This window comes from Parus major, chromosome 2 (genome assembly GCF_001522545.3).
Source record: "Parus major isolate Abel chromosome 2, Parus_major1.1, whole genome shotgun sequence".
NCBI classification, from domain to species: Eukaryota; Metazoa; Chordata; class Aves; order Passeriformes; family Paridae; genus Parus; species Parus major.
Window position 1 is genome coordinate 38,986,566 of NC_031769.1, and position 13,227 is coordinate 38,999,792.

A 13,227-nucleotide genomic window follows, 5' to 3' on the forward strand; every position below is an offset into this window, starting at 1 on the left:
CACAACTGCAAAATCTGTGGCATTTCTGAGAACAGAAACAAATGAAACTTCAAATTGATTTTCCAGCTATGCTCTGCAGCAGTTTGAAGATTTTGAGCCATTAAAAACACTTCCTTTAAGAATGTTTCCTTAGATTCTATTTTTTTTTCCCTCTCAGGTCACTCTAATTTAATCAACAGTTGCCAAATTTACTGCATGAGTTAGTTTCACACACAAATATTAATGTAGGGGAACCTGAAAGGGCTGCAAAGCCTTAAAGTGATTCAAGGCATATTTTTTTCTTTAGGGATACCGCTCCTTCCAGCATATAGGAAAGTGTATGGGTAAAGTCTGGGAATGGGGCCTGACAAACTGGAGGCTCCAGGCATCAGAAGAAGACCTTATTCATGTCTTCTGTTCTGGCCTCTGAGTCTCCTGGGTACCTCCTGCTGAGGTAGAGTAAAAGCAATACCATGTTCTTTATCCAGCACCCTCGAGGATATGAAATCTTCCCCTTTTTTGTGGTGCCTGAACAACAGAGAACCCTTCTTTTTTCAATTCCAAACCAAACATTCAGCTCCAATGCATCACTGGTATTTCTGCTCTGGTCACGGTGTGTGTACAGCATAATGAAGAGCTGTCTCTATAAATCAGGCAGAGCCAGAGCATAGGTGGAGTGACAGCTTCACACTCTGCTAAGTTGCCATGATCTCTATATAAGCTTTAAAAATAGGGTTCATTAATAGGTTGAATAGCATGAAACTAGGGTGGGGGCCTGAAACAAAGCTCAAAGGAAAGATACAACAGAATATCTACAGAAAACACCCGACACTGAAAGAATACTATGACACTTCCTATCCTGTCCCCTTCTATCTGTGATTAAGACCCCTGTCAGGCAAGAATATTTGGCAACTCGTTATTTAATTGCCTTCATATTGTCAATTAAGTAAAATCTGGAGTTATGAACACCTTGAGCCAAAAGGTCCTGGCTGGCCTTTTGGTACAATGTAAATGTGTAAAACTAGTTTTCAAAGGGTCATTGCCAAAAAAGGGGATGGTTCTTTGGAAATGCTGAAGTCCATCAATATCACAGAGCTTGAAAATGGTCCTGCCCTTTACTCTGCAAGGTGGGAGAGACTTGGTTTGTGAGAAGCATGTGGAGCTCTTGTAAGAGAGCTGAGCAGCCAGTCCACTCTTGGTGAAAATGATTACAAGCTCACTACAGCAGCCAGTGTTAGAGAGAAATAGAAACAAAATACAAAATAGATGGGGGAAAAACAGCGGGAGGTGCCTAAGAGCCACTGCAGAAAGATGTTACACGGGCAGAGGCAGGATTCACACATAGTACATTATTAGCGTTTGAATCACGTAGAGAGAGAACTCAAGAATTTCAGCAGTTTGCCAAGAAAATCAATGGCTAAGTCCCTGATGATTTGCAGAGCTAGACATGAAACAGCTGTTGAGCTTGTGATGATGTTCTAGCTAGATGACTGGTCCATAGCTTTCTAATTGGCCATTCTGTTCTCAGTCACTTTGATAATGGAACTTTATATAAATGGTACCTGTCATTTACCATCTATGACCCGTTAATAATCTGAAATTCCAGCTCTTATGAAGCAATTTTTTTGGACCTCAAAGAAATTGTTTCCCACTGATAGATACCATGTCAAAACAGAACTGATGCAAATCTGTCGCATCACACAAACCAAGGACAGAACAAATACAAAGTATCTGCATTTTATCACTTTTCAGGTACTTTGTCCAATGCAAAATAATCTTTCATTTCAAGTTTCATCCTTTCTTTCCAGAATAATTTTTAAAAATTCTTCAGCAAGATGGAATTAGGTCCCAAGTCTGGGGGTTTTCTTAAGTGTTTGGAGATGTTGACAGGGTTGGGAAAACAACAACATTTCATGCAGGGACCAGTGAAAGACTTGGGAAGATCTGATTGCTTTGCTTAACAGAAAGACAATCTGTCAGAAACCTTGGCAAAATATAAAATGCAAATTCTTCTCCTTCTGATTTTCAGCCACACTCTATCTCCAGCTAAGAAGGCCACTTTCCTCTGAGCAACACTAAGCTCAAATCTGTTCTTATCTAGACGATTGATACAAGCCAGTGTTGTCTCAGGAAGAGAATGAAAACAGGAAAGCAATGACCCAGTTCTCTTGATTCTCCCCCACATGGGATAGGAATCACTACATCAGCTAATGTAGATAAAGAGTTCCACATCCAAGCCTGTCAACAGACCACATTTTACGAACATTACCTCCACTTAAGTTGCATCTGCACCTGGTATTCCTGTAGCAATTATCCTTCTGGTTGTACTTTAGAATACTTAATTCAATTGGACAGATGAAGACATCAGGTTGTACAGATGCAAGCTGCAAAAGAAGTGTGCTAGAGGACCTCTACATCTTTGGATATGGTTTTGGCAGATGTCCTGATCACAAACACAAGCTCTTTAATGTTCAAATTATGTTTTCTTAATGGTGTTTGCGCTCAGTACACTGGCTGTAATTTACAAGCTGTAATCTGGTCTGTGTCTGCTACTGTATTATTTCTCTATTAATATCTATTAAGTCTCTGAAATATATTAAAATTCACATTCAGCACATTTTTCATGGAATGTTTCAGGCTAATGCATATTAAATAAAAAGTCTAACAGTCAGGAAGCAAATGGCACTGTCCAGAATAAAAAAAGAAAAACTAAAGTCTAAATGTGTTTATAAGACATTATTACATTTGGACCTGAGGAGCATGCTAACAAGCTAACAGAAATTTATAGAAAGTCAACAAAGACATTTCTGTCAGTATTGGCAAGTAAAATGATATACAAAACAAATTAGAGGGTTAGCATTTGTATACCTCACATATCTCTCTGTTTTTAGAAGACATAATATTTCATGCATCATTGCATTCTAAAAAAACTTAGTTATGTCCTTAAGAATAAAAATCCTGATATTTTAGTAAGTTTGACTGTCAGTAGGTTTTGGAGAACATCTGATGGCACCTTGGAATGCCTGCAACTTTCCAAATTACAAAGATCAAAATAAGCATTTTTTGAAACATCAACAAATTTTCTGTAAGAAGTGAACAAATAAACAACACCCTGAACATTTAGAAAGAAGAATTACACAGAAAGATTTTTACCATACAGCTCTAAAATTAAGGATGGTAAAAACTTTGAGTAAACAAAGTGCACCTAAATAAGGATGGAAATGTGTGTGAAGGAGGGCACTATACTCCAGTAGTTGGGAATGTCCAAGATAAAAGATTAAAACAACACAGAGATGAGATTTTATTCACCTTTTCCAGGCATCATGTAACATATATAGTTTTACTTCTCAATAAGAAAAAAAGAATTCTCACATGACTTTTCTAATCCCAAGGATACAGAGAAACTGATCAAACAACATAAAATTCATAAATTAAAAAAGCTAGGTAGTGCTGTGTAGCAGTGGATGATATGTTCCAAGAAGACAGGAAGTCTCCACTCTCATGTGCAATCCAACACTCCCTGCAAAGAGCACATTTCTACAGGATCATTAAAGCTGAATGTTTCCATCTCTGAGATTCTGAGAGATATACACACACATACACAAAAAGAAAAACAAGTCATGAAAGCAATGCAAAAGGAAGCAGTATTAATACAAAAGATATTACTAAAAATATAATAAGATAATACTAAGATGTTATTAATATATTGAAAATCCTTGATACAGAGATACAGCTTACTTTACCATTTTCCCCTGATCTAATAAATAATATATAAATAAATTCCCTTTTTAATAAATAAACTTAAATATGAGAAAAGCATTCATTTTGTAGTCATTGCTTTAGCAGGTTATGAGCAGTTTTTCTCAGCCCTCTGAAATGTTACCAATCCCATGCTCCTTTATTTTTCAATTTCATAAAATACATGATGAGTAATATAAGACCAAATTATGCCATAATTCTTGATTTTACATTTTGTAGATTTTTTTTTCCACATTCCTAATACTCTTTACAGAGCAATTTTTAGACTATAACAAGCTAAGGAAAAAAAGACTGATTTAATGACTGTTGTTAGACAGTTCTCTTAAATAGCACACTTCATGATCTATTTATATTTTATCTATTTTTTTCAATAGTGCATTGTACCATTTCCCTTTTACCACTGGAAAACTCAAAAAGGAAGTCATTCCATGTGTGCTCAGTACCATGAAGAAAGACTATCACACAGGAGAAGTTAGAATTTTCACATTCAGAAAAACTGTCCCAATGCCAGCCTGCAGTTTTCTCATATTCTTTCATGGCTATCATGTATAGAACAATTTGTGATTAGAACTGGAAATTCTGACATCCACATCAGTGATTAAAAATTTACTTTTGAAGACCAGTTCTAAACTTCTGGGTTTTGCAGATCCCAAAGATACAGAGAAACTGATCAAATAATGGATATTCAGAGAAATACAGAATGGTAAGGGATGTCTGCAGGTCATGTGGCCAATGCCTTGCACAAGAAGGGCCACCTAGAGAGCACAGTCCCCAAGACCATGTCCAGAAGCTTTTTGAATAGCTCCAAGAATGGAGAATCCACAGTCTCCCTGGAAAATCTGTGTCAGTGTCCAGTCACCCTCACACTGAAAATGTGTTCAGGCAGAGACTCCTGGTTTTCATCTTTGTGCCCACTGGCATTGGTCTTGACACTGGGCAGCACTGAAAAGAGCCTGGCTCTGTACTCTTCACACCTTCCCTTCAGATGTTTATACACTTTGATAAGGGCCTCCTCAGCCCCCTCTTCTACATGTGGACAGCCCTAGCCCCCTCAGCCTTTTATCTTATGTGCTTTGAGTGATGCTCCTGTCCTTTCATCCTCTTTGGGGCCCTTTGTCTGACTGTCTCTGTTGGGCTCTCTCCAGAATGTCCACATCTCCCAAGCACAGGGAGCCCAGCACTGGACACAGCACTCTGGGTATGGCCTCAATAGTGCTGAGCAGAGGGGAAGGATCACCTTCCTTGACCTGCTCTCAAAACTCCCCATAATGCAGCCCAGGATCCCATTTACCTGCTATGCCACAAGGACATATTGCTGGTTCGTGTTCATCCTGAGTCCTTTTCTGCAAAAATGGATCCACACATCCTCATTCACCACTCTAGTTTCTGCCCTTTTGGCAGTTTGGTTTTTTTCCAATTTTCTACTGGCACTACTTGGATATCCATGTAATCAGCAGCATCAACAGCACCTAGGAATGAGGTCAAATTTCTGTTTCCAGATTTTATTTTTTCTGCTTCCAGGTTTTATTTTTTAAGTAAATTATTAACTGTGGTGTTAAGTAGCAAGAACAGAAAGTGAGCCAAGCTCATGGAAACTGGATTCTCTTCAGGAACACATAGACAAGGTTCTTTTTTCAAACAATAATTTTAAGAATATTCTTAGATATAAGATGGCAAGAAGATGTAAGATCTTTTTGAGAAAAGAAAGAGGATGTAAATACTTCAATACAAGTCAAAATTTCAAGAAACTTTGATCTTACATTCTGAAGTGAAATAGGTCTACAACATTTCTCAAGAATTTGCTGTTCTCATCCATGACATGTGCTGTTTCACTCAACAAAACCTTCACCAGAGCCCTGGTTTATGGGTAAAAGAGTAAAGCTCTTGCTAGCTCATCTGTCTCTGCATAGCTTTTGCATCTGTAAGATGAGGATCTTAATCTTTACCTAGTTTGGGTGCAAAAAGATTTAGTTATTGATGTCTATAAAGCCTTTCAGAGCCTTAAATGGAAAGCTGTACAGGAATGCAAATTACCACTACATCCTCTGATACATTAAAAAATACAACTGCTTTTTCTTGTCTAAACAAAACTCTCCAAAATAATAATGACATTTCAAAACATTTACCTTCTCTACCATCTGCTTTGTCCCAGTGACACATAGTAAAAACCTTCATCTTTCTCTAAAACCAAATGGAAAAATATTTGAAAAAAAACTTCTCAAATATGAAAGACTAATATTGAAACACCAAGAAATCCGAAGGCTTTTTAGAAACATACAAATAAGTCAAAGCTACAGGATGTCAGTCCCTACCATTAGGGGTATTTAAGCCTTAATATTTTACTTGCTAACAAAGCAAACATGTAAAATAATTACTGTCAAGCATTTAATGCATTTTAGTGAAGAGGATAGATATAATTTGCTTTAGGAAAAAAACAGCAGTATGTGCTGCAGTGATGATTACAGAAATTTGGTACAAAATTCACTGGGCTTTCTTTTACAGATTATGTTTAACATGTTTTAAGATACCCTTCAATATTTTATTTTTAAGTTTATTTGAATGCAGCACATTCAGCTTGTCTCTTTGAAACAGTAAACAGAGAGCATTTGCAATGAGCAGTCTTGTAAAACAGAAATGAGACAACAGAGGGGTAACAATCACACTTCAAAAAAGATGGGTAACCCTCTTCATTTTTAAACAAAAAGATGCAGCTTGTTGCCAGGCATGCTTGGCTGAAGAACTAAGAATATCTTCTAGATCTTTCTGAGGTATACAAAAAACCAGTGAAGCTACAGAGGAATACACAAAATCAAATAACAGATCTTGAAAAATAGCCTGAGGAAATGAATCTCTCCCCCACATATACTATCTTCTCTCCACAGGCTGACAAATACAAGCAGGAATACACGAAGTAATTGAAACAGAAGTGGATAAAAAGTTAGGTTAAAAATTGATGAGTTGAGCAAAGTTGTGGTGCTGTAGAGATTATCTTTTTCCTGCTACTAATTCTAAGAAAATTCAGTTTGATTAGAAGCTATACATACTTTCCAGGCTTCCTGCATTACATGAACAGTCAGCTGCCTAAATGCTGCTATAGTGGCAGCTTCCACAAAGTTTTCCCTAAGTAGTCACCAGGACAGTATCAGTATGCTGGGTGTTTGTTTGCTGTTATAGCTCTATATTCCAGTAATATTACCTGTTTTTCTATGTTGCACTGCTAAGAAAAATCTGGGAGAATACCTCCCTATAATACCTCCTAGGGAATTGCTGATCCCCAGGTTCTATAGCAATATATCCTGATCTTCTCTGTGTGACCTCAGTGCTAGATGTACCAATGCAAAGGTCATGTGGTTCAGAAAACGCATAAGGGAGGAGACTCATTCTTAGGAATACTTATAATACTCATTTTGTGAGTATGGGCAGTCTCATGTCTAAATAAATGAAATTGCAGAGAAGTAGCCTGATCAGATATTCAAATATTCCACAATGTGTAGTGATTTCAGCAGAACAGTGCTCAATTATTATTGTCTTGTTTTGGGTTTACTCAACCTTTTAAAGAGCTGTCCCCAAACTTCTGCTCTGCCAAGTATACTCAGTTTCACCTAGTGAAATCTGAACACAAAGTGAGTTTCCCACTAAAAAAAAAAAGGTCTTACCACTGATTTTCACCAGAATGTCTCACAGCAGTGACTTCCTACTGAGCAAAGGAGTAGGAAAAGTTAGTTCACTGTTGATTAACTGGAACATTTTTTTTCCTTGTCCATTACTCCTTCATGTCAGGAACATCTATTTCTATCCATTCTATAATTATTTTTCAATAAAAAAATTACTATATTGCATCATCATTTAATCTTTTAAGTCAGTGGGCAGGTCACTCAAGGCAAAGCCCTAATTGACTGCCAGGCTTTCTTATTCAGAGAGGGTATTGCAACTGTATGTAAAGGAGCATGGTAAATGTCTGTCTCAAAGAAGTGAAGATGACAAATAGGTCAACCTTAATTTAGGTCCCACTGAGGACATTTTTTAAAATATCTGTCTGCAGTTACAGAGTGCTACACCTCACTCATTTATTTAATGCCTTCTCTCTGCAATACAAACCTAATTGCAGAAATGATCCATTCAGCACAAAACAATTTAGGACTAACAGATTGCATTGTAGACTTTTACAGAAGTCTCTGGAGTTTACTGTGCTCCTGCTGGCTCCTACAGATCTTCAGGAGAGGACCATTCATACCAACACTGCCAACAGGTGAAACATTGGTCAGTCTTGCTTCTGCTGGGTACACTGCTGTCCACAGTCTATTCTCATTGACTGCAACTGGATTACAAAGGCTCACAACTGATAGTAGATCCATAGCCCTTCAGGCATATGCTGTGTCATCAGCTGTGGGCCAGAGTGTCAGACCCACTACAACAAACTGAAATGTTATGCTAACATAAGTCATCTTGTATAATTCCATTGTATTGTGACCTACCTAAGAAAAGGTAAAGAATTAATCACCATGATCCTGCCAAAGAATGCAAAACTTTGATTCCAGATTCTGCTAATTAAAACAGGTTTTTGAAACCTTTCTAAATAGTATCAATAAACATTGTTTCAGTGTCTCTATTTAAGGTTTCAATTCTTTTATGCATATATTTGTAGAATTCATACATATTACACAGCGGCAGAAGCTCAAGAAGGCACTCTGTGGAACAACTCCTTCCTTGTGCTGCCTGAGGACCAGGTAGAAAAAATAAGAAAACCATAAGTAAGCTCAGAGAGCAAATTGTCTGACATTCCACTCTCTAATAGAGTACCCTCATAGTCATGATCTTTTCAGTACCTACAATCAGTAATAATCAAAATATTCCTCATGGAGACCTGCCATCAAGGATCCAAGATCCCCACGGACTGCTGGAGCACCACAGAGCATGTTCTGCTCAGTTGACCAAGCCAGTGGTCTCTTCCCATCCACCAGCACTGCGTAGGCTGCACCAGATGCCCAGTCCTCTGTATCCAAACCATGTCTCTGGCAAAGAGACTAATTTTCTGTCTTGTGAGGTGCATTGCCTGTTTTCATCCACTCCTTTTCACCCTGCAGTGGTGCTGCTCGCTGCTCCAAAGGATGGCTCTCCACACACTCAGCAACTCAGCACACTTCACCACTCTGGCAAGCATGGAAACACTGAAACATCAGTCCTCTTTAAATGAGTACTGCTGATCACACAGCAGACAGATCACAGACACCAGACTTCAGCAACAAGGTCTTCCTTCTTCTCTGACATGAAATATTGCCATGGTGTTAAGGAAGTTTTGAAGGCATTAAGAGCAGTACACAGGGTACAGGAAGAAGAGTCAGTGCATTTTTAAAAGTTTTGGAAGCTGCAATCTTACAGCTCTGCAATACAGCCATACTACTACCACCAACAGGCCATAAACTTCACACTGAATTTGCAAGGCTTCACAAGTCCTGAGGCTTGTCAGCTGTGCTTTGTCTGAATACATCTTTGTTTCAATTGGAACAGCTGTGTTTGTGATTCCTCCAACTGACCAGTTCAATACCTCTAATTTGTTTTACTTTGATTTGTCTTTGAACAAGGATATTTTCATGCAGATAGCTGTAAAAAAGTGGTTACTCAATGTGTACTGAGATACATACATGACTAACATAAGGATGTAGTATGAAGAGATACAGGCCTGGTCAGACAGTAGGGTCCATAAGAGAGCCTGTGCCTTAAAACACAAGAGGTGTTATAGAGGAATTCAGCTATGGGATGGTAAGAGATGAGGACTACTTGGCACTGGTAACTATGAGCAACTCAGCCATGATCAGCAACAAAATGCAAATCTGGACAAAACTGGGGTTAGAGGTATCTAAGAGAACAAAAAACAGTATGCAGTACATGTAAAATACACCATACATTATAAATCCAGATGTCTCGTGGAGCTGCAAACCAACAAAGTAAAGGCAAAGGAGTAAAAGTGTGTCAGCAAATGTAGAAAAATTATCCTGAATGGTGGATCCTAGAATGAAGAAGATGGAGTCATCAATATCAACATCTTGTTCTTCCTAGGACAGGACTACAACTGCTGACAACCCCACCAGAAGCAAACCACTGACCTTGGGACACTAAGGAGCAGTGCAAAGGGGAGAATAACTGCCCTAAATGGGGAGAAGCTAAAAAGTGTTTGTAAAGCAGTTTAACTTCATTATTTTTCTTTATTTTTTCCTGCAAAAGATCTAGACTAATAATGATTCTTGAATTAGACTGCTAAGATTTCAACTATATTAAGTTAAAAATTGACATATATATATTATTTTTATGTATACATATCTATATAAATATATATATATATATATACACACAAAAATGTGTATCTTCATTGTCTATAAAGATTTGGACTGTTACTAACTACAGATTCCATTGCTAAGCAAATTCTCAACTAAAAACAATCTGTTTATATTGCATCAATGGAGATTGAGGCAGACAAAAGACAGTAATGAAGCTACAGCAAGCCTAAATTTGGAGCAAAACTGAGTAAATTCAACTACAGATTAAGTCAGGGAACAGGTCCTGACTGGTGGAAAGTAGAAACATAATAAGGTCAAAATAACAGCAGTGGACAATGGGTTCAATTAGGGACATAAAGCTTTCATAGAAATAAATTTTAGTTTGGTAGGAAATTTGAGGACTTGAATGTCAAATACTTTTAAATTACTAGTTTTCTCATCATGATTCTCACTGTCTCCTGTTGAGAACAGTTGAACACAGAGTATTCATACAATTTAGTTTCCTTCAAGTCACGAAACAAAATTAATTAGAAGACCTTTGTTTCCAGATGTTGTTATCTGTCTAGACAAATTGAATGATGAAACCTTCAACTGAGAAGTTTTTTAATTCAAGTGCATGGTGAATTCATACAGTCAAACCCAAATGTTCTCAAGTGGCTTCCTCTTTTCACATCTCCTGAAATGCATTCATTCAGAATTGCTGGTTCTTCCCAAAAGTAGGGCAGAATTCATACATGCTAAAATTGTGTCTATTATTCATTTTGGAGAAGTCACTGCTAGAAGCTTTCCTGTGTACAGTATGGAAATTTATTGGCCTTTCCTCTTTAATGAAAATAATTCCAAAAGTTCCTTAACTAATCAAATTTCTTGATGTGAAATACCAATAACCAGGCACTAATCCCACAAAGTTACAATGACTGTAAGAAACAGTCTTTAAACACATTATTTTGTGCCTGAAAACAAGAATTCCCTTATGGAATAAACCTCATTATTTGGTCCAATGTCAACATCTGATTATTCAGAGATATGAAAGGAGAATGGGAAATGATTCAGACAGAGCACAACATATGTAAATCAGGCTACAGAATATGGAATACATACACAGTACTTTCTTCTGAGAAAGTACTTGTAATCAGATGACTGTAGAAAGTAAGTGCACGAATAATAGAGGACAGAACACTACATTATCTCAGGTACTCCATTGCAGCCAAGCAAACTGAAAGGTTTGCATAATTCACAGTTTAGATTAACCCACAAATTATCACAAGTTAGCTACAGTTCAGTACAATTTCTCAACTTAGTCAGTACCACACTTTGCAGGATCTTTTTCAATTAGCTAAATAGCAAGTACAGCTATGACTGCTTCTCAGATTTTTGCACAGGTTACATGAAAGATGACACACATATGAGAAAAAAGAGCTACACAGCTTGAAGAATACCAGTTACAAACTGGACTGGAACCCAGGAGATGTCAGTTCCATTCTCAACTTTGCTGAATGATTCTGAGCAACTTAGTTCTGGTTTCTGTGTTTCCCTAGATACGCTTTATCCATGTTGTATATACAGAATTTAGCCATACAGAAATCATTCATGTCAGAACTGGCTCTTGTTACCTTTCATACAATGGGAAACACAATGGAAGCTGGTCTCAGTGGAGAGCATCTATGTACTCATGCCATAAACTATTTAACAGCTTAGATAATGGATCTTCTGTAGCCACTGATTGCCCTACATGCAAAATGCATCCTCTCTTTCCTGCAACAGTCAGCATGTCCACTCTGTTGCAGCCAGGAAGGGCAAAAATAATCCTATAGAAGACGGGGAAAGACACAGAAAAGATCACTGATTTCCTGCTTTAAATCAAAGCCTTGGTTTTGGTTGCACGTGCCACCACAATCCACTTAAAGTTGTCTTGGAGTTACTGGAGAGAAGTCTGCTCCTCTGCTGGCCACTACCTAGTATTCCACCTCTCACAGTCACAAAAACAAGCACAAAACTTGCTTCAAAGTTAAAAGCACTATATATACCTTTTAAAAAGCACAGTAAGAGTAATTAATTACATTCTCTTTCTCAACGAAAACAATGCCATAAATTATAAATTAACATCATACAAATCCAGAGTAAACATAAACAACGATGCTTCAAAACATGCTTGAAATAAAGTCAAAAGTATTTCTAAGACATTCAGCACACACTGGCAGTTTAAAATTATAAAAAATTCTGAAAAAATTATATTAACATAGGTTACTTTCAGTGTAGATTGCTATATGCTATTTCAGTGGGAAATTATTATTAGAATTCATATGAAATTTAAGTAGAACATATCAAGGTTGAATTTAAATGAAGAATTTTGGATAAAATAGCCATGTAAAATCAGTCATATACAGTGTGGATTTCCTTTATAATCCATCAGATTTAACCATACTGCATTCCCTTTCTTCATTCTAGCAAAGCAAAACTAACACTCTGAACTAGAATAGAAATGGATTTTGAGTGGCATCATTGCAGGAAATGCACAATGATTCATGGTGCGAGCTGGTGATACCTTAGCAATGATATACCTTGACCCTTAACAGACCTTTGCTATCAATATTGCACCATTGTATAGCTGCAAAGGCAGTGCCTGATGACTTTTAACATAACATATATGTGAAAAGAGGATGATTTTACTACTATTGGCTTGGGGTTTTTTGGGTTTTTTTTTTGGGTTTTTTTTTTTTTTTTTGCATTGTCCACTGGTCCCTTTTCACTGCTTCACAGTTTGAGGCACTGAAGTCACAAAGGTAAAATTATACACTTAAATTGCTAAGAAATGAATGCAAACCAGCTATTTAAAATCACAAAGAAACCACTGGGTTTGTTTAGAAAAATAAAGAATAATGTACACAACATACATCTGTATCAAATTACTTACAAGTAATCTATGTGTTGACTATAAAGGTAACAATTTTCAACAACGATAATCACCAAATGCATCCTGGTTATTTGCAACAGTTACGGTTGCCACAGTAGCAAATGTAGAGAAGCACCTTTGCACTTAGTAAGAATTCCTTACTCTAAACTGTAGCCAAAAACATAGCTTCTCTGCTACTTGAGTAAGATATTTTAATCTACATTTAACACAGTGAATAAATATTGGAATTCTGGAAGTGTCCTTAAGTATTTTTGATTAACAGTAAAAAATGTATTTAATTTACTTAAGTCTGTTAAAGAG

The 13,227-nt window shown here is 37.1% G+C and overlaps 1 long non-coding RNA gene across 1 annotated transcript; it reads right to left on the bottom strand.

Annotated features, from left to right (window-relative positions):
* Positions 1-3,256: 3,256 nt before the first annotated feature.
* Positions 3,257-10,018, bottom strand: LOC109022495. Its single transcript, XR_002001431.1, has 2 exons — positions 5,030-10,018; positions 3,257-3,557 (listed from the first exon to the last, which is right to left on the bottom strand). It is a non-coding gene; the product is annotated as an uncharacterized LOC109022495 (long non-coding RNA).
* Between the last annotated feature and the right edge of the window lie 3,209 nt (positions 10,019-13,227).